Below are 20,985 nucleotides of genomic sequence, written 5' to 3' on the forward strand. Positions count from 1 at the left end.
GCTAGGAAACTCAGGGCTCATGGACTTCGAGCAGCTTAGGGGAGACAAAGACCAAGGGCAGAGCAAGGTGGGCTCTGACATTGAAGGAGCAGGAGCAATGTGACTGGGCCAAGGCTGCTGCCACTAATGTTAACTATCCCATTGTTCCTGAGTCTTCTCCTTGGGCCTTAGAGAGGGGCCCAGGTCACCTGCCTGGACCCTGGCTTCCAGGACTGCTGAGAGTGATGGGTGGAAGGAGAGGAAAAGACCTGAGGGAGACCTGACTCCTTCAGCTCCTTTGGATTGGAGGATGAGTGGACAGGTTTACTCAATGAGCCTGTGCACTCGGGAGAATTTCCCAGCAAGGGACAGGGGCCTTGAGTTTTGGACAGCTACCCCCACGACCTCCTCTCTCCATATTCAATATAGATGAAAAATGTATGAGAAGCCTCTGGCTAATAAAAATTCCATGTCTCCTCTGCTGATTTATTAAGATTACCCTAGCACTCCATAACATTGCTGTAAAGCATAGTTAATATACTGCAATAATTTATGGCATTGTATACTTCTTTAATCCAGCTCAGTAAAAGCATATCTTTATATGGAGTTGGCATCAGGCATTGAGGAATCCCACATGCAAGTTATGGGGGATGATGTCACTTCTTTAGCTTCCCATATCCCTTGCTTCCGATTAAACCAGCAATGCCTAGCAGAGACTTTAAATGCTTTGTTTAATTGGAACTATTATATATTAACAAAACCTCTGTCCTTTAGACTTTTAAAATAGTATTTCTTTAACTCTGAATGTCATCAAATATTTCACATTTAGGAGAAATCGTACCTAACATTCCTGTATTCTGTCTAATTCTGCAGCCAGTTTGGATTTCTCAAATGAGAAAATCTGATCGGTCATCAGTGGGCCAGAGGGAGGAATTCTGTTGCAAAAAGGGGCAAGTGGGCACAATTGCTTTTTTTTTTTTTTTTTTTTTTTATAAAGATCGTGTTGGTACACAATAACTATTTGATGATTAACATGTCACTTTGAATCACAGGATGTTTTCCATAATTCTACTAATAATGGTAACTTGCAGTAGTGGAAGAGTAAAATTTCATTCATTCAATCTCGGTAGTTTTTATATCCTTCTTATCTCAGAGTCTTTAAATTTTTAAATAATTTGGAGTTCAGCTGGTTTAAAGTTAACATTTATAAGTAAACTCTCTTTTCCAGAATCTTACCAACTATGTGTCAATATTCACAGTATTTCAGGGGCCTTTTTATTTTATTTGAAGATAAGATTTTCAGATAACAGAGAGTACCTTTAACATAATCACCTAGCTCTCCCTCCTCCACCACAGCTCCCCCTGCCCCCCCCCCCCCCAGTTGTGCTGCTGTGTGTTAGTTTGGTGCAAACCTGGTACCTCTTTTGTGAAGTGACAGTTTAGGAGACTCCCGGGGCTCACCAAGAGCTATGAAAGCCCGAGGAAGGAATCAAGACTGAGAACATGATCATATTAATTCTACAATCTGGGACCCCTCGAGGGATGTCTGACTGCCCGTTTAGGCCCCATCCCGGTGGGAATAGGCCTAAATGGGCAATAGGACATCCCTCTCACAATCCAGGACTGCTGGCTCCCAACTGCCTGCCTTCCTGATTGCCCCTAACCACTTCTGCCTGCCAGCCTGATCACCTCCTAACCACTCCCCTGCCAGCCTGATTAATGCCTAACTGCTCCCCTGCCAGCCTGTTTGCTCCTAACTGCCATCCCCTGCATGCCTGGGTCCCTCCCAACTGCCCTTTTCTGCAGGCCTGGTCACCCCCAACTTCCCTCCTTTGCCAGCTTGGTCACCCCTAACTGACCTCCCCTGCAAGCTTGATCACCCCCAACTGCCGTCCCTTGCAGGCCTGATCCCTCCCGACTCCCCTCCCTTGCTGGCCATCTTGTGGTGGCCATCTTGTGTCTACATGGGGGCAGAATCTTTGACCACATAGGGGCAGCCATCTTATGTATTGGAGTGATGGTCAATTTGCATATTACTTTTTTATTAGATAGGATAGAGGCCTGGTGAATGGGTGGGGGCCAGCTGGTTTGCCCTGAAGGGTGTCACAGATCAGGGTGGGGGTTACTTGGGGCGTGGGGCAGCCTGAGCAAGGGGCCTGTGGTGGTTTGAAGGTTGGCCACGCACCCTGGCGACCCAAGCAGAGGCCCTGGTATCTAGGGTTTATTTATCTTCTACAATTAAAACTTTGTAGCCTAGAGCAGAGCCAAGCCTTCTGCTTGCTCAGTGGTGGCAGCCATTTCTATTAGAATTTATGTATCTTCTATAATTGAAATTTTGTAGCCTTAAGAGGAGGCCTGGACTAGCCAGGGTGTGCAGAAAGCTTGGCTTCCTCTATTGCCTGGGGCAACCCTATCCTCCTGCTCTTTGCAGCTCCAGTGGCTGCCACCATTTCTGTTTGGATTTATGTATCTTCTATTATTGAAACTTTGTATTCTTGAGTGGAGGCCTAGGCCCACAAGGGCAGGCAGAAAGCTTGGCTTCCTCCATTGCAGGGAAACCCAAGCCTCCCTCCTGCTTTCTGTGGCCATAGCCATCTTGGTTGGGTTTATTTGCAAATTTGCTCCTGATTGGCTGGTGGACGTGGCTGGTGGGTGTAGCAAAGTGATGGTTAATTTGCATATTACTCTTTTATTAGATAGTATTCCAGTAAATTATTTTGCTCTCACTGTTAACAAAAAAAGAACATAAAAATTCTTTCATACCTTGTTTCATTGGATAATTTTAATGCTTTTCATTTACCATGTAAAACCAAGGACAATTTTATAACTTTTTTTGTTCCAAATTGTATTTTGTGGAAACTGGGAATTAAAATATCAGTTTCCCTATTTCTATCCTTACTTAAAGACAGATTGCTATTACAGATAGGGCAATCTGCTTTTAAATAGGGATAAATTACTCTAAAAAAATAAATCCTAGAAAGTTTTCCCTTCAAGTCAAGTGTCTTGTTGTTTAAATAAACTTTTTGTTTAAAATGAAAAAAAAAAAAGATAATCTGTTACTTTTTAACTTTTAAGGTACTCACTTAAGGACTTATACTTGCCCATTTTTAGTAGTGTAACTGAAGTTATTCCGTGTAAAAGTAATACAATTACATACATTTGGAAATATAGTAGGATTTACTTTTTAATTGCTTATCCTAATTAATTTTAATTAACTGAATTTGGCCCTAGAAAACTTTTATACAAAGCTATGGATTTTATTATTGTTGTTGTTATTGTCATTATATTACTCTTATTACTTATTAACAAAATCCAGTGACTAACAAATAATTCAGAATATCTATTCCCTTCCTGTTGCATTATCTGCTCTTTGCACACACAATTTGACTGCTTTCTCATGTATAATATTCACATATTGCCCTTCTTTTTTCTCATATTTGATAATACAAATAGAAAGGGGAAAGAAGAGAGTGAAATGGCACCCAAAGGGGCAAATATTTTGGGGAAAAGGAGCAGAGAAGACTAATACAGATGCTTGGAACAGGAATGGAATTGGGCCAATCCTGCAGGAAGGTAGGGCTGTAAACCTCAGAACTAGATGTGACTGGGAAGCTGATGTGGTGTCAGGAGAGGTCAGAATGGATGGTTGGATGATGGGACTCAAGGAAAAGGGGCAGATGGTGGAACAGCTTGGGATTTTTTGTCCCAAACAGTAAATGTTTTCACACGGAATCACTAGTATTACACATACAGAAACAGAGCAGCCATTGGCAGAATGGGCTATGGAGTGAGGCTGACACGGATTTGGGATCAGGCTCTGCCACTTACAATGTGATTCTTGACAAGTTATTTAACCTCTGTAAGCTTCAGCATGCTCATCTGTAAAATGAGGCTAATAATTTCTCCCCCAGAGGGCTGTCATGATGATTACATGACCTAGTATGTTGGGAGCAATGCTTCGCACTCAGTATAAGCTATTTATTGCCTTTATTATTTTTATTGCCTTTATTATTAACAAAACAATCAAGAAGCTGTGTCGAAATATTTTATTTAGTCAAATAATCATTCCTTGGCATGGTTGATAATTTAGGTAAGCAGAAAGGTCCCATACCTTAAAGTTAGACTAACTGGGTTCAAATCCTGAGTCTACTACTTGCTAGAAATATAATTTTTAATCTGGAGATTCTCTTTCCTTTTGAGTAATAGACGTTGATTTTAGCTTTCTCGGGGAGTTGTTGTTAGGATTAAAGTAATATTAATGGGCTTAGTAGAGTGCCTTATTAAAGTGCCATGGAGATGACTTTCAATTTTCAGCATTTCATAATGTTTGTGTCATTCAATAGCCAGCCTAACTTAGTGTGGCGAATGGAGGAAAGATTGTCACAGCACTAAGCGAAGGAAGAACCCAGAGCAAATAGGAATGTGCATAGTCTCACAGTGAAGTAGTAGTAGAATCAGCATTAAACCTGGAATATAGATTAGCATAGCTGGGGGGATTAGCCTCACTAAATTGCATTCATAACTAGTTGAACTCCACACAAGAAATAATCAATATTGTAGGAATATAGTCAATATTTTAAAAGTTTAATAATGTGACTATGTCAGAATCAAACTCAATAATATGTTTGTGATATATTTTAATTGTGGCACACATTAAATTTTAGGCTATTTTAGAGTCAACACTCACCAATGTGTTTTGTGACACATTTTAATTGTGGTATATGACTTTTTTTTTTTTCATGGTTTCACCCATGACTTTTCTTTCACTTAGAAATGTGTTTCCATGGATCTTAAGAAGGGTCAATATAAACCAGGGGCTGGGAATGTCCAGCCCAAGGGTTGAGAAATCGCTTGGTCTGGCCCTGCCAAGGCACTAGGGGTGAGTTAATTAAATGTTTCACCAAATATAGCAGGCTAATTTTTAAGTTGATACTTTTGTAGGGAATGATGTTATAAATATCCAAATGGCCCTTGACAGAAAAAAAAAGGTCCACCATCCCTGATTACTTCCACTGTGGGAAGGTTTCTAAAGGTCTGAACTATTCTGTATACATCCAATTCACCGACATCAGCTAAACTCTCCAGTTCCTGGCAGTGTGCCCATCTGCTGACTGTAGGAGGCGGCACCACTCACTAGACAGCCCCCTGCGTCAGAAGGAGAGGGCTCTTCCCAACCTCAATCCTTGTCTTCTCATCTAAATGAATTTATACGAGAGACCTTGACTGCGTTGTGAAAAGCCAATTTATTAAAGCGCCTGAAGCATGCACCTCTACTGAAAAAGTGAAGCAAGCGAACCTGTACCTCTGTCTTGTGAAGTGCAGATGGGCTCTCGGCTAATCTGAAGAGCAGGATGGGTGGGGGTCTGAGGTATTATGTACCTTCCTGTCTATAGGTCTCTAAATTCCTCTGCTGACTATTTTGGTACAGATTAATTCTTAAGACACCCTCCCCCCCTTTAAAAAAACAAAACAAAACTTTGCTGTAACCTTCCCAGAAGTCATAAGAAGCACCTGGCAACTTTATCTTACCAAGCCTTGAGACTGCTGGCTTCTCTGCTTAGGGAGTAAAACTGCCATTTTTCCCCCTTTCTACTCCCCCCTCCCTTTCTGCATTCTCTCCTTAGAGAGGATTTTTAACCATTTGCTCTCCTGTCCTTGGCTGGGAAAGATAATGGCTTGTTACTTACAAGCTATCTGCAAATGGCCCACTCTGTTGGGCCTTATTTTTAACTTTCCTGCTCAGTTTCCCTATTTCTCCTGTCCTGGACTCCTGTAACAATAGCAATGTCAACTTCAATATTATGGGGCTTCTCCATGGTCTTGGAATCTTTCTGCACAGAGGAGGTGCCTCTTGACCTCATCCATAATGTCAACATTTTTATGCTGGGCAACTCACATCTTCAGTCTCATGGTTATTTTCCACTTGGTGTGGTGAATGGGATCTTGGAATCTCTTCAAGTGGGACAGCAGTCGCAGGCGACTGGTCAGTGCCCAAGCAAAGGAGCAGAGAGGGGGGCTGGACATGGGTCAGCCTCTCATCCGGCCTCCCTGCTGCTCAGTTGGCCCCTCCTGATTTCCTTCCACCGCCAACTACTACATACGCCCGCTCTTGTCTTCACGGCCAATGCGGTTTAGTGTGCTTACCTTCCTTTGCCGTCTCCAAGTGATATTTTGTGGAAAACTGGGAGTTAAGACCTCTAATATTTGGTATCTTGTACAGAGGTGTATGTGTGCTCACAAGGCATTCTGTGCTACATACACGTCATATACAATACATATTTTTTTCACTCTTTGTTCAACCAGCAGGAATTTCTAATTACTCCGTTAACAGTCACTTGGTGGAAACAGTGACGTTGTTATTTGTATTTTTCAGATGGAGAGACTAAGGTCCTGAGTTTGTGCTGATTGCACTGAGCTCTCTGTGTCCTGGAGGCAGAGCTCCAGCCTCAGTTCAGAGCCCCTTCCATCATCCCAGAGGCTGCACTGCTTAACTGTGAGTACTCCTCATGTTCTTTTTAGGTAATGTTCACCTTTTATTAAATCATAAATGAGCATTCATCATCTTGGCAGTGAATGAGTTATGAGCTAAAGACTTATCCATACAACTTGGCTTCTGTCATGTCCCTTCCTGAACCTGGTAGAATAAAATGCCTGAGGTCCCCGATGTCTATTTGTACTGGTATGCACCTGTTTTACTATTTATTTATTTGTTTATTTATTTATTGTTTTGCTCTTCTTTCTTTGAGCTTGCAGGTAGTGCCATCAGCATACGTGTTATTTTCAGGCAGTGTTTTATATTTACTGATAGGCCTGTCTTTGTGTCCAGCCTCTGGCTTGTGGTCATCATAATGGTTAAAGAATAAGAGAATGTTCATAAAACTCGAATTTTTGACAAATAATCCATGGACCTGTAGAGGTATCTGATGAGACTGTGTCTGTGTAGTGAATAGATTGAATAAAAAACAAGAGTCCCTTTTAGGCCTGTCCAGTAATGTGACTTTGATCAAAGTCAGGATCCACCAACAGTAGCAAAATAAATTTGCCAGTTTCAGTGAGGCCCTTTTGCTTTGCCCAAATCATCCTGTGTAGGTGGGCCTGAGTGCTTGGAATGATGGGATGACCAAGTTGTCCCCTGGCTTTAGTTGTATTTATTTTGCCTAAATTCTGACCATAAATCCACCAGTTTGATGTTTTACACTAATAAACGTGATAACAATTTTGAGTTTTCTCCCGTTACAGAGGTTCCCATTCAGCCCTCAGATTCTGACACCACCTTGTAGATCTTATCCTAGCACAGTCTTTTCCTTTTTTAAAAATTTTGTTTAATAATTAAGGTATTCCATATGTGTCCTTATCTGCCCATTGCCTCTCCGCCCCATGCTCATGCCCTCACCCCCTAGTGTCTGTGTCCATTGGTTATGCTATATGCATACATACAAGTCCTTTGGTTGATCTCTCCCTCTTCCTCCACTCCCCTGACTTCCCTCTGAGGTTTGACGGTCTGATCGATGGTTCTCTGTCTCTGGATCTGTTTTTGTTCATCAGTTTATACTGTTCATTATATTCCACAAATGAGTGAGATCACGTGATATTTATCTTTCTCCAACTGACTTACTTCACTTAGCATAATGCTCTCCAGGTCCATCCATGCTGTTGCAAATGGTAGGAGTTCCTTCCTTTTTACAGCAGCGTAGTATTCTATTGTATAGATGTGCCACAGTTTCCAGAGGAAAGTAGGAAAGACAATAGATTCTGTCCCAGCACAGTCTTCACTGTGTGGTGTGGACTGGAATGCCTTTCTTTTTTAATGGACAATGTAAATCAATACTCAGCCATACTTCACAACACCTAAGAACATCATGATCCAATATCACTAAGAGCTCATCAATCTTCACTTCAACAGCCTCAGAATAGAGAATTCGTGACTTCATGCTTACACTACCTGTGACACAGGACGTTCCATGAATAAGGCGGGAGTCAGACTTGCAGAACAGTTTCTGGATTCAAGGAACCAAAGACCATGTTTCCTCTCTGTGGCTGAAGGGACAGTGCTAGTGGAACACCATCAGATGAAAGAGGGCATGTGGATGCTGGAGTCCGTGCAGCCTCAGAGCTGGTGAGTGGGTCCTGTTTACTCTCAGCCAGAAGCTGAACCGGCTCAGAAGGGAGTTCAGGAGTCCTCTTAGTTCCCGGCGATTTACTCTCATGTCCCTCTGTAGACATGTGGAGTTGATTTTCTAGTGTCTCTATAAATACTGTTGTATCTGTCTCTCTGCCAAACTAGCTACCTTTCTCACCCCAGGGAGAAACCAGAGATCAGACATTCTACACTATGGCCCCACTGGACACCACAAGGGGAGGGAGCAGGTTTGGCAGTCTAAATGCTGTGTGTATTTAGATCTTGAAAGAGCCAGGCTAAAGCAGTCGGGGGCTCCCATAAATAACCTGTGCTCCTTTGTGTGGTGTGGACTGGAATGCCTTTCTTTTTAGACTTGTACAAGTGGCCGGCGATCAAAGAGTCAACTGCTTATGAATGCATTCTTCATTATAAAGGCATCATCGTGCTCACCAGGAGGACTCGGGCAAAAGCACTAATAATTTCCCCCATCACTATTTTGTTTCATGGATCGGAGTTGGAGAGCACTAAAAGAATTTGCAACTATAAGTAGCTTTTTTAAACAGTAGAGATGAAAACTTACTTTCAAAGAAAGGTTGAAACGCGAATGGCATCTTGTTAAGGTATGGAATATAGCAGGAGAAAAGAAGTAGTAAAGAAATTGGCCCATTACCACATGGGATGCGGTTCAAGAAGAATAATAGGAGGCAGAACAGTACCCTGTGTAATTGATTTACCATTGGGTAAGCATTATGGAGAGCCTTTGATAAACAAAGCAGAAGAGATACAGGAATTTTTTTTAAAGCCCAACTAGATAATATATTTGAAAAACAGGTTTTGCAGAAGTTCCCTAGAATGTATGGAATAAATATGTTTCAAATTACAGCATTGGTGAAGTAGGATTGTGGATAATCACAACGATACAAGATAATAATTATTATTTATTCAGTGTCTGCTGTGTGTTCTGTAATGTACGGGATATCTTTCAATCCTCCAACTAGAAACAACGAGGTGTCGTTACCCCCAAATACACCCAGGGACCTGGGACTGCACAAAGTTTAAGAGCTTTGCTCAAGGTCACGCAGTCATCAGGTGTGAGCCCAGGGTTTGCACTGAGCTCTGGAATGTAGCAGAACTATCATTTAGCCTGTAGTTTGTGTTTCTGGTTCCTTTCTCCTCCTCCAGCCTCTGTGGCAGGAGTCATGGAGCCCTATTGCTTTGTGAGCTGGGGAGCTTTGCTCTCAAAGATTGCCCTCAATCTGTGATTGCAGCTGCTTCTTTGAATTTCCATTTTCTCACCCACACAGCCCCTCTCCTGGCTTCTAGAACTGCCACGGACCACACAGGCTAAGAGTGTTCCCTAGAATGTGTGACGAATAAAGCACTTCAAGGAAATACTTCGTCAAGTCTATAGCCTTTTCCAGGAGCGATAAAGGACCCTTGTTGGACTTGTTTAATTTCTATAGGTGTAAAATGCTTTCTTGGAAAGAGGACTCAGGACACTGAGTGAGTCTGTCTGTGTGGGTGCCCTGTTGAGGTTTTATCCGTAGGCAGTCAGACTTGACCTCTGACACCTGATACTGTTGCAGAAGACCAAAGAAAACCAAGGACACTTCTAAGAAAAAAAGGAGGGACACTAATACGCCGGTGGACTGGGGAAACAGCCTTCCAAATCTGAGTGAAGGAACACGCATGGGGCTTTCCTTTCTCTCTCTCTCTCTCTCTCTCTCTCTCTCTCTCTCTCTCTCTCTCTCTCTCTATTTCTCTCTCTTTATCTCTCTCTCTCTCTCTCTCTCTCTCTCTCTCTCTCTCTCTCTCTCTCTCTCTCTCTCTCGTCTTTGTCCCACAAATATGGATTATGCTTCCAGTCCTTTTCTCGGGCCTTGCAAGAAGGCCCCCAGGTGTTGGGGATCTCCAGGCCATATCTGATGGTCTGGCCTGGTGCTAGCATTAATAATCCTCCCTCCGGGGCAGTGCACTGTTCACAGAAACAGGTTCTGCAAGACCAGTATCTGGGAAAGAGAGAGGGACTTAATTATAGGTTATCAGGACTGTACACTGAGCTTCTGGCATGGATTCAGATCACTAGCCCCAAATATCACAGTTACATTGGAATTAGCCCTTTTTAGCCTTCTCAGTACAACATATCACATTGGTAAGTTCTTCATCTGGTGTTTTCTGCATGAACTTTAGGGACTGTGTATCTAGTGAAAAAACTCCCCTCATCTGCTCGATCTGTTACAGATCAGTTACAGAGATACCTGAAGAAACAATTCTTCAACCCTATTACTGCAGCAGGAATTGTTTTAGATTCTCAGACTTTGTTACTTTAGTTCTAATGAAAGCTAAACTGTATGAATCTTTTATTAAAAATAAAAAAAGGCACGTGGTATACTGCAAAAATCTCAGTGCTTAGAATGGATTTAAAGTATCGGTGGCTATGCAATCCCCAGGAGCTTTTGCCCTTGTCACAGGTGAAACCTACATCAAAGGGAAGCGGCAAGATCAAGTAATTCAAAGGACTAGAAAACTACACACTCGACACAGGTTACCTTCTTTCTGTTCTTTTAATGCTGTTACATTTTGTTCAACCCATCTCTTCATGCTGCTTTAGAAAAAAATAGTTTAAAATGGTCAGAAATAGGAGCAAATAATCAATTGATTCTTTTTTACCCATTTAATTTTGAAGCAATTGAGAGCGTCATCCAAAATCCCATGGCTCTTCCCCCCTCCAACTAGTCTTGAGAGATTTCACACGTGCGGTGTAAAAAAATGTGAGTCAGCCTCCTCCAATCCTGACTTTAAGAGTTGCAGAAATCATCTGCTAGGCAGCACATATGTTCTTAGTTCCAGGAGAGAAAGAAAACACATTTGCTGAAAAGGAATGGAAACTTGAAAACCAGTTGAGATGTAATAAAGAAACTGCATTTTGCTAACTTCTGCCCCCGCCCCCCCCCCCCCCCCCCAACCCTCCTCATGCTTTACTGCTTTCCTGGGCCTGGGCTGGTTTTCCTGGTCATGAGGCATCTGTCATCCCAGACACTCCCTCCCTGCGATGTGGGCTCCAGCTGGCCGGGGAGGGGAGGCACCGGAAGTGCAGAACGACCAAAAGATGGGATTGTGATGCAGAAATAAGAAATCATCACTTCTTTAATGCAAAGCACGGAAAGGCTGTAAATCCATGCTCTTATTAAGACCTTATGACAATTCAGTGTAATAATAGACTCCTAACCTGCAGTTGAGGAGACCTGACCTTAGCAGGATGAGCCACTTGGCCAAGGTCACACAGCTAGTGAGCCAGGCTGAGGTGGATAATAAAGGCTTCACATGAGACATTGATGTGTAACACTGCCCACGGGACCTCCAGCTGCCGGAAAGGAACTTTCTCTTGGGCAATTGTCTTCAACAAGCACACACGAACCCCCCAACATCCTAAAGGGACAGACCACTGATTGCCTCTGTTTTAACACTGCAGAAAATGAATTCAAAGAAGTTTCTCTTACAGCAAAAGAAACCAATTACAGGGACCAGGAAACTCTCAACTTAGCGCTAAACTCATCTCTTGATGCTCTGCCCTTCGCCTCTCAGCAAAGCAGTTCCCTCCTTCAGTAATTGGTACTTGGTGGTTCTGTGTGGACTGTCGGTCAGTGTGGTGTTAGTCATTCAACTGAGTGAGAACCACGGCAGCCCCACCACAGAACAAGCCAGCATTTCTCCCGTAACATCTGGGTTGATGTTTCATGTGGGCTTTCTTTCCCCAACTTCCACTGGCATGATTCTATGTCTAGAAAGAATTGACAGTGACATTTCATTTGACTAAAAAAAAAAAAAAAAAAAAAAAAAAAAGTCAAGGAAAAAATGTAGAAATGTTTCTACATTTAACAAAACCCAAAGGCAACTTGAAAAACACTTTGAAAGTTTATTTCCATTTTGGGATCTAAAGCAGCCAGGCCTGGGGGTTTCTGCAGACATGTGGTGCCAGGTGCAATTCTGCTGGGAGTCCCTGAGGCAGAGCTCTCCTTGACCTTCTGAGAACATTTCAGGATTCTTCAGCACAAAGGACTGGGAAACATGGTTTTAAACTCCCATTGAAGAGGATCACAGTGAAAATCCTAAAGAGAAAGCCAGGCCTGGAAAACACAGGATCCTGGCTCCAAATCAACCCCCACCCTTGGAAACCCCAGTCAGGCCTTCGGAAGGCGCCACCAAGCAGGCCCTCCTCAAAGCCCACCCTCCTCACAGATACCCACTCGCTGGCTTCCTTGATGCTCCTAAAACTCACCCAAGAAGCAAAGGCTCAATGAGTTGTTGTTTTGCATAAAACTATCGGGCAGGATGAAGAGTGAGCATCAAGAAAGGAATTTCTCAATCATAGGAAATCGAGGTGTTGGATGGTAAGATAGGAATCCCTTCCTCCAGGATTCATGAGGAAAATTCCCTTTTCCCTTCCTCCTTCCCCCCCCTTCCCCAGTGCCTTTGAATTAAGGACTTCCCAGAAGTCAATACTGAATTCTGTGTTTAGTGGCTAGAATTCTGCAGACCTGGGAATTTTTTTGAAAGTCAGAAATTTCAGGGCAATGTAATGCCCATTATGATGAACTGAACTTGGAAGTACCCTGTAGAGACAAAATAATTTAAGGCTTAATTTGAAGATAGTTTTAACAAAAATTTAAGTGTTGGCTGGATTAAGCTGTCATTGCTTTCCATCTGCCTCAGTCAGTAGAAAATGTAACTTTTAAAGCTGGAACCATTTTTGGTCACTGATAGCATTCTGACCCATAACATTGTTATGACTGAGATACAGTCAATCCTCGTTATTTGCAGATTCTATATTTGCAGGTTCCCCTACACACTACAGCCTATTTATAGTCCCAAAATCAATACTGATGGTGCTTTCCCGATCAACCATTCAGAGACAAACACCGAGCGGAGGAGAATTTGAGTTGTCCCAAATGCACACACAGTCCCCACTGAGCTCCAATAGGCGATACGCTGCCTCCCTGTTTCAGCTCATCCTGCAAATGAGTGTCCTTTTCATGGCCTAGTTACTGCCATGCTTTTCACACTTTTGTGCTGTGTGTTGATGATTTCACGGTTTAAAATGACCCCCGAGCAAAGAGCAAAAGTTCTCTCCAGCAGTCTTAAATATAAGAAAGCTACCAAAGGCCTTATAGAGAAAAATATGTGTTAGATAAGCTTCATTCAGGTATGACTTACAAAGCTGTTGACCACAAGTTCCATGTTACTCCATCAACAATACACATACGACAGGTTTCTTTCAACAGAAACATAACTAAAACAAGGTTATGCATTATCAGCTGATGAAAATGTTGTGGCCAGAGGCTCTCATGAGCCGTACCTTGTATTTTCCCTGGAAGCAGTGGTTCAAGTAGCTGCTAATTCAGTGTTCACATGGATATTACACAATGAGTGGCCAGATAATTATGATCTCTGAACGCATAATAATCTGGCCACTCAGTGTATATTGTATAATAATAAAAGGCTACTATGTCCCCTCCCCCTGGCCAGGCTGGCTAGACCCCACATTTTTATGCACCGGGCCTCTAAGACACACACACACATACACACACACACACACACACACACACACACTGAGTGGCCAGATTATTATGTGTTCAGAGATCATAATAATCTGGCCACTGAATGTAGACTGTAACTACTGCAAAATAGCAAGACTTGGATGTATTTGATTGAAAGCTCTGTGCCATCTGCTTACTTGGGTGGCTCTGTGTGTGTAGACAGTCTTCACTTAGCATCTTGAATGTCCTGCTGTTTGGTATCACGTTTTAGGTATGTCAGGAGTTATGTAGATAAGATGAAAGTCCAGTGAATTCTTTACATGAGGCAAAGAAAGAACTGGTATGGGAATGAAGGAGAGAAGGGAAACTTGGCCATAGGCCATAGCAAAGGTGGCCATATGGGGAAGGAAGAGGAGGTGGGTGAAGAAGCTGAAGAAGAAATCTAAAAGTAGAAGAAAAGATGGATGTGTTCATAGTGAAACTGAGCTTCAATCCCCAAGATAATGCTATGAGCTATGGGATGTGGGTATGTGTCCTTGTCTGAGAGTATGCAATATACTCCTCCCACTGAAGAATAGAACAGGGAAATTCATGTGCATAAAGTGTAATCGTTATATTTTCTTGAGAAGCAGTGGGTGAGATGCCAACACATTGTACAGACTTAATGACATGGCTTTATAGAAACTGAGCTTTGTTCATTTATTTTTTTTTTTTCTGCCTCATGTAAGGTCGTGACTCTTTGCTTCCTGGCTACCAAGAAAAGACAATTTTGATTTTGGATCAATAGCTTCTGCAGAAATGTTCCTCTTAAACCAGGGGCACTTGCGTGTGCTTAGTTAATGGGATTTAATAACCTGTTCAATGCACTGTGGCAATATAGACATTTTTTACTAGCCAACTTAGAAAAACTATGTGTTCTCATAGTCTTGCAAAAGGTAATTTGTTTTATAGGCATAAAATAGGATTTACAGTTTGAAATAAACAAATCATTCCTCTAAACAGTGTAAGAGAAAGTACACTTCTTCAAAAATAATTGCTTATTTACATGCATTTGCTGGTTGGAAACAAAAGACTGAAATGAGATTCTCTATCATTAGTCTGTTATGCAATGAAATTCAGAAAGTATGAACAGAGAGAATTTCCCATAATTCCATTTGGGCCATGATAAATTATACCAGTTTTCCATCAGATCAATACAGCATCTAACTCACGAGCTTCATTTAGAAATCGCATGTCCGATGCAAAAGAATTTTTTTTAGTATTTCAGGAAAGATTCTCAAAACTTTAGGAAATCGGTGCTGTTAAATATGGCCAAGTTATATCCTCACATATGAAGATGCACTATATTTTTCTTAGAATCTGAAAAATGATTTGGGGCACAAAGAATTTTTTTCACTGGTGTTAAAATCACATTGAATTCCTGCTAATTTGTAACAGTCTTACCCATCTTATTTTTTTTGAATTAAACAAAATAAGACAAAAATGAACAAAAATTGCTAAATAAGTATTAGCTATTATAATAATGTTGTTGTTATACTGAATGTTGACCCTAAAATAGTATACAACTATCAAAACTATCCTTAACCAAGGATCATTTTCTTTTGATTGTTACATAAATAACATTTTCAATCTCGAAAAGCCCTAGAACCAACAGAATAAAAGCTAGGAAATGATGAAGCACAAGGAAATTCTGAGGACTACAGACACACTCTCCTGAATTCCCCAAGACATCCTGTCACAGACTGTGCAATGATTTTGCTAGTCTGCATTCTTATCTGTTTCATTCATCAGGTTAATTCAAACTCACTGCTATAACAAGCAACCTCAAAATCTCAGCAGCCTAAAACAATAGAGATTTATTTATTGCTCATGTCATAGTTACATAAAAGTCAAGTGGCTCCGCTGGGGGGTTCTGCTTTATATGGTTTCTTTCATCTGGTAGCTTCCCCAGTCTCAGCGGAAGGGAGAAAGTGTGTATGATTGTTTAGGGTGTTTATGGCCAGGCCCAGAAATAGCAACATAACTTTTGCTCACATTCTTCAAAACAGAATCTAGCTCTAAGGCTATAAAGTAGCTTAAAGGTGTTCTAGGAAGTGTTATTTTCCTGTTTGCAAGGGGAAAAGAAGCAAGATATGCTTTCATGATTCTTCAGAGATAATAAAGGTTTAAACTTCCCAGTAGGCTCAGTGTATTTCTTAGTGTACCATTAAATGAGGTTAACAATTTATTTTAAAAGAGAGGAAAAAACATCATTAGACACCATAATTTATGTATAATATCTAAGCGAACACAGTTAAGGTTGGCTTTAAGTGCAACTAAAATTCCAATCTGCCATGAAGCTTCCTTGATCATCTCAGCACATTCTTTTATTTATGTTATTATAATGACACTTAGCAAATATTTCTTTGTTGTCTTTATTCTTTTTATTTATTATTTTCTACTAGACTCTAAGCTTCTTACATGTAATAATATAATACAGCGTAGTCTTGTATTATATAATACCAGAGGTCCAGTGCACGAATTCGTACACAGGTGGGGTCCCTTGGCCTGGCCGGTGATCAGGGCCAATTGGGCCTATGGGAGGTTGGCCAGAGGGAGGGGATATGGGAGGTTGGCTGTTTGGGGGGAGGAGCCACAGGAGGTTGGCTGGCCAGTCCAATCAGAGCCATTGGGGCCAGCCATCTGGGGGGAGAGGCATGGCAGATTGGCCAATGGCCCCAATCAGGGTCATTGGGACTGGCCGGCCAGAGGGAGGGACCATGGGAGGGTGGCCAGCCAGGAGGAGGGACTATGGGAGGTTGGCTGAGGAGCACACTGACCACCAGGGGGAAGGTCCTGCATTGAGCGTCTGCCCCTGGTGTCAGTGTGCTTCAGGGTGACTGGTTGACTGGTTGTTTGGTCGTTTTGGTCGCTTAGGCTTAGATAGATAGATAGATAGAGAGATAGATAGATAGATAGATAGATAGATAGATAGATAGATAGAGATCATATTATATAGTATCATATAGTAGTTAAGGACATGGGCTCTGCATTCAGATTGCAAGGGTTTGAATCAGTTACCTAATTAACCTCTTTTACCCTAGTTTTCTCATTTAAAAATAATCATAGTAATTAAATAGTTCATATATTTGTTATGAGAATTGCACATAAAGCTCTAAGAATAATAAATACACATTGTGAGTCCTTGGGAAATGTTAAATGTAATTACATAATGCAATGAAGAACTATGACTTTATATTCTTAAATACTCTACTGCAGCTAGCATATAAGCCTGACCACACCAGGTCACAATAAATGTTTATAAAATAAATTTTGATTGATGAAGTATAGTGCTTCTACTTCCATGTAAGAATTCTTCTCTAATACATTTCCTCACAGTTCCATACAGATGCTTACATTAAAATATAATCTGTCTCTTTATAATTAGGAATCAACCTGAAAATATAAATAAATAATCAAACTTGTAGCTACCTATCCAAATAAGTAGAAAACATCATGTCTGCATAAGGACCTACACATGAATGTTTATAGCAGTCTTTTCATGATTGTCAAAGATTGGAAGGAACCAAAGTGTCCTTCAGTAGGTCAATGAAGCAACAAATTGGCAACATCCATAAAACAGAATGTTATTTAGTGATAAAAAAAAAAAAGAAAAGAAAGAAAGAAATGATATATTAAGCCACTGAAAGATTTGGAAAAAGGTTAAATGCATATTGCTAAGTGAAATAAGACATTTTGAAAAGGTTGCATACTGATGATCTATATATATAAAAGCCTATGTTACCATTATGACCAGATAACCGGATGAGCAGCCAGTAGCTATGACATGCGCTGACCACTAGGGGGCAGATGCTAAATCAGGAGCTGCCTCCTGGTGGTCAGTGCACTCCCACACCCAACCTTCCATGACCAATCAACCTACCATAGTCCCACCCCCTTGGCCAGCCAACCTTCTGTAGTCCCTCCCCCTGGCCAGCAGGCCCTGATCAGCCCAATAGGAACTGGGTGAGATAGCTCCGATTGTCCCCAATCACCAGCCAGGCCAATGAACCCCACACATGCACAAATTTGTGCACCAAGCCTCTAGTATTATATAAAAGGCAAAACTCTATACACTAAGAAGATCAGTAGTTGCAGGTCAGAGAAGGAAAAGGGGAGGTGAATAGGTAGATAATAGGGGATATTTGGATAGGGGAATTATTCTGTATGTACTGTAAAAGTAAATAAATGACTCTGTGATTGACAAACTATACAGCACAAATTCTGAACCTTAATGTAAATTATGAACTTTAGTTAACCATGACATATCAATTTTGATTCATCAATTTTAAATGTACCATATAAAGGAAATTGTTAATAATAGAGGAAATAATGTGCAGGAGGAGAGAGATACTTGGGAAATCGCTGTGCTTTATGTGTACTTTTACTGTAAACTGAAAACTGATCTAACAAAAAAAAAAAAGAGGAAAAATAACTGTCATGCTAGAGTTTTGTTTCCAGCAAAGTATTTTTGAAGAATGAGAGTAAAAGAAAGACTTTTTTTTTGAATAATGAAATACAGAACATATTCTACCAACAGTAAAGTGTTTTTACATATATCAGAATGACCATTTGAGATCTGAATATTAAGATTTGCTATTTTTACTATGTGAGATACACTTGAGTAATTTAAAAAGTCACATGTACTTTCATAGAACAGCAACAACAAAAATATAGAATTTGCAAATAATTATTTGACAGTATAATCAATATAGGCTATCTAGGGATGTATCTAACAAATATGCATAATTTATAGGCTATTAGAAAACATGAATAAAATTCTTTGTCTTAAATAAATATGAGAATCAACTAATCAAACAACTGTAAAACTGTTAACAAACTGACAATTTTAGTGAGAACAATGTTTAAGTTTTTTTTTAAAAGTCAAGGGAATATTAAATTTTGAACCCCACTAGCATATAAATGAAGGTATAATTCAAGTAATATTTTCTAGGTCCTTGTAAATTGTTCTGAAGCAAGGGAAAAAGAAAACATAAGGGAAAAAAATCAATCTAAATGGAAAGAACAAGGTATGGGAATACAAACAAATAAAAATGTATCAGTAATTTCAATCAATATAAATTAACTATTAATGTAAATCACTGCATTAACAATTAAAAGGGGAAAAAAAACTAGGATTATGTTAAAAGATACCAAAATAAAAATATAAGTGAATGATAAAATTCAGCAATTATTCATGGTTAAAACTTTTAACAACTAGAAATTAAAGGAAGTGTATTTAAACTGAAAAAAAGAGAATCTACAAAAAACTTATAGCAATTATTGTAACCATATTGAAACATTAAAAGAATTATTTTTAAATCAAGAACAAGACCCAAATCCTATCACCATTTCTTTTTCAACATTGTACTAGGGACTCTAGCCATCAAATAAGATAAGAGGAATTAAAGGCATAATAACTAGAGAAGAAGAAACAAAAATGTCATTATTTGCTGATTATCTATCTACCTAGAATATACAAATGAATCCATATATTATCTATTCTAATATATAAAAAGCCAAGGGGCATCACAACTCAAACAACCGGAGGAATGACCGAACACAGGCTGCATGGGGTGACAAGGTCGGCAGGGGGGTTAGTGAGGGACAACCAAACGACTGAACTGCAGGCTGCATAGGGCAGTCAGGCTGGCAGAGGGGGCAGTGAGGGGTGACCAGAATAACAGAGGGGGCAGATGGGGTGACCAGGCTGGCAGTGGGGGGTAGTTGGGGGCGACCAGGCTGGCAGGAGGGCAGTAGAGAGCAACCAGACCAGCAGGGGGACAGTTGGGGATGACCAGGCTGGCGGGGGGGGGGGGGGAGGGGGGGCAGTTAAAAGCATTCAGACAGGCAGACAGGTGAGCAGTTAGGAGCCAGCAGTTCCGGTTTGTGAGAGAGATGTCCAACTGCCAGTTTAGGCCCGATCCCAATTGACCAAGGGGTGCCAGATTGGAGAGAGTGCAGGCTGGGCTGAGAGGACTCACCCATGCATGAATTTCATGCCCCTGACCTCTTTTATATATATATAAAAGCCTAAGCGACTGTTATGATGGAATGACTGGAACAACCCGTCACTATGACATGTACTGATCACTGGAGGCAAATGCTCAACACAGGAGCAGCCCTTAGCCTGCATGCCATGATCGCTGATGAGGCCTGCCAGCCAACTTCCCGGTCCTTTCCCCTGGCCAGGAATAGGTGGTTGCTGATGTGAATGGTGAGGGAAGGGGTAGGCGGGGAGGTGAGGAGGCAGAGAACCTGATCAGTCCTGATCTCCGGCCAGTCCTAGGAACTCCACCTGTGCACTAATTTCATACACTGGGCTCTAGTTAGAGTTAATAAGGCAGTTAGTTATACATTTTTTAATTGATATATTTTATCAGATTTAAGAATGTCTCTTCTATGCTTAGGTTTACTAAATGTTTTTATTATAAACTAGAGGCCTGGTGCATGAAATTTGTGCACTTGAGGGGAAGGGGTCCCTCAGCCCTGCCTGCACCCTCTCGCAGTTGCAGGGGTCTTCAAACTACGGCCCGCGGGCCACATGCGGCCCGCAGAGGAGTCTGATCCGGCCCGCCAGGTTTTTGGGGCAGTGAGCGCAGCCGAGGTGTTACAGTAGGAATTAGTAGTTCATATAGTCCGGCCCTCCAGCTCTCTGAGGGACCGTGATCTGGCCCCCACTTTAAAAAGTTTGAGGACCCCTGCCCCAGAGGATGTCGGACTGGAGAGCAGCCCTAAGATTTCAGTTGGACATCCCCAGTGCTGCTGTGGAGGCAGGAGAGGCTCCCACCACTGCTGCTGAGCTCGCCAGCTGTGAGCCCAGCTTCTGGCTGAGCAGTGCTCCCCCTTTGGGAGCACACTGACCACCAGAGGGCAACTCCTGCATTGAGCGTCTGCCCCCTGGTGGTCAGTGCGTGTCATAGTACCGGGTCATTCTGCCATTCGGTCGATTTACATATTAAACTTTTATTATATAGGATTATTATATAGGATGATTCTTGACTTGGTCAAATGTTTTTTCTGGTTCTATATAAATGATCATATGGCTTCTCTTTATTTAGTTTGTTAAAATGGTAAATTACATTGATTTTCAAATATTATGGTAACTTTGCATTTCTGGGATATATCCTTCATTGCCATAATATATTATCCTTTTTATATATTGCTACATTAAATTTGCTAAAAAAATTTTTACAGACTTTTTGCATATATATTCATGATAAAGTTTGGTCTGTAGATTTCTTTTCTAATAATGTCATCCACTTTTGTATCATGGTACTGCAGCCTCATAGAATGAATTAGAAACGATTC

This window comes from Pipistrellus hanaki (genome assembly GCF_964339955.1).
Source record: "Pipistrellus hanaki genome assembly, chromosome: 1".
In the NCBI taxonomy this organism is placed as follows: domain Eukaryota; kingdom Metazoa; phylum Chordata; class Mammalia; order Chiroptera; family Vespertilionidae; genus Pipistrellus; species Pipistrellus hanaki.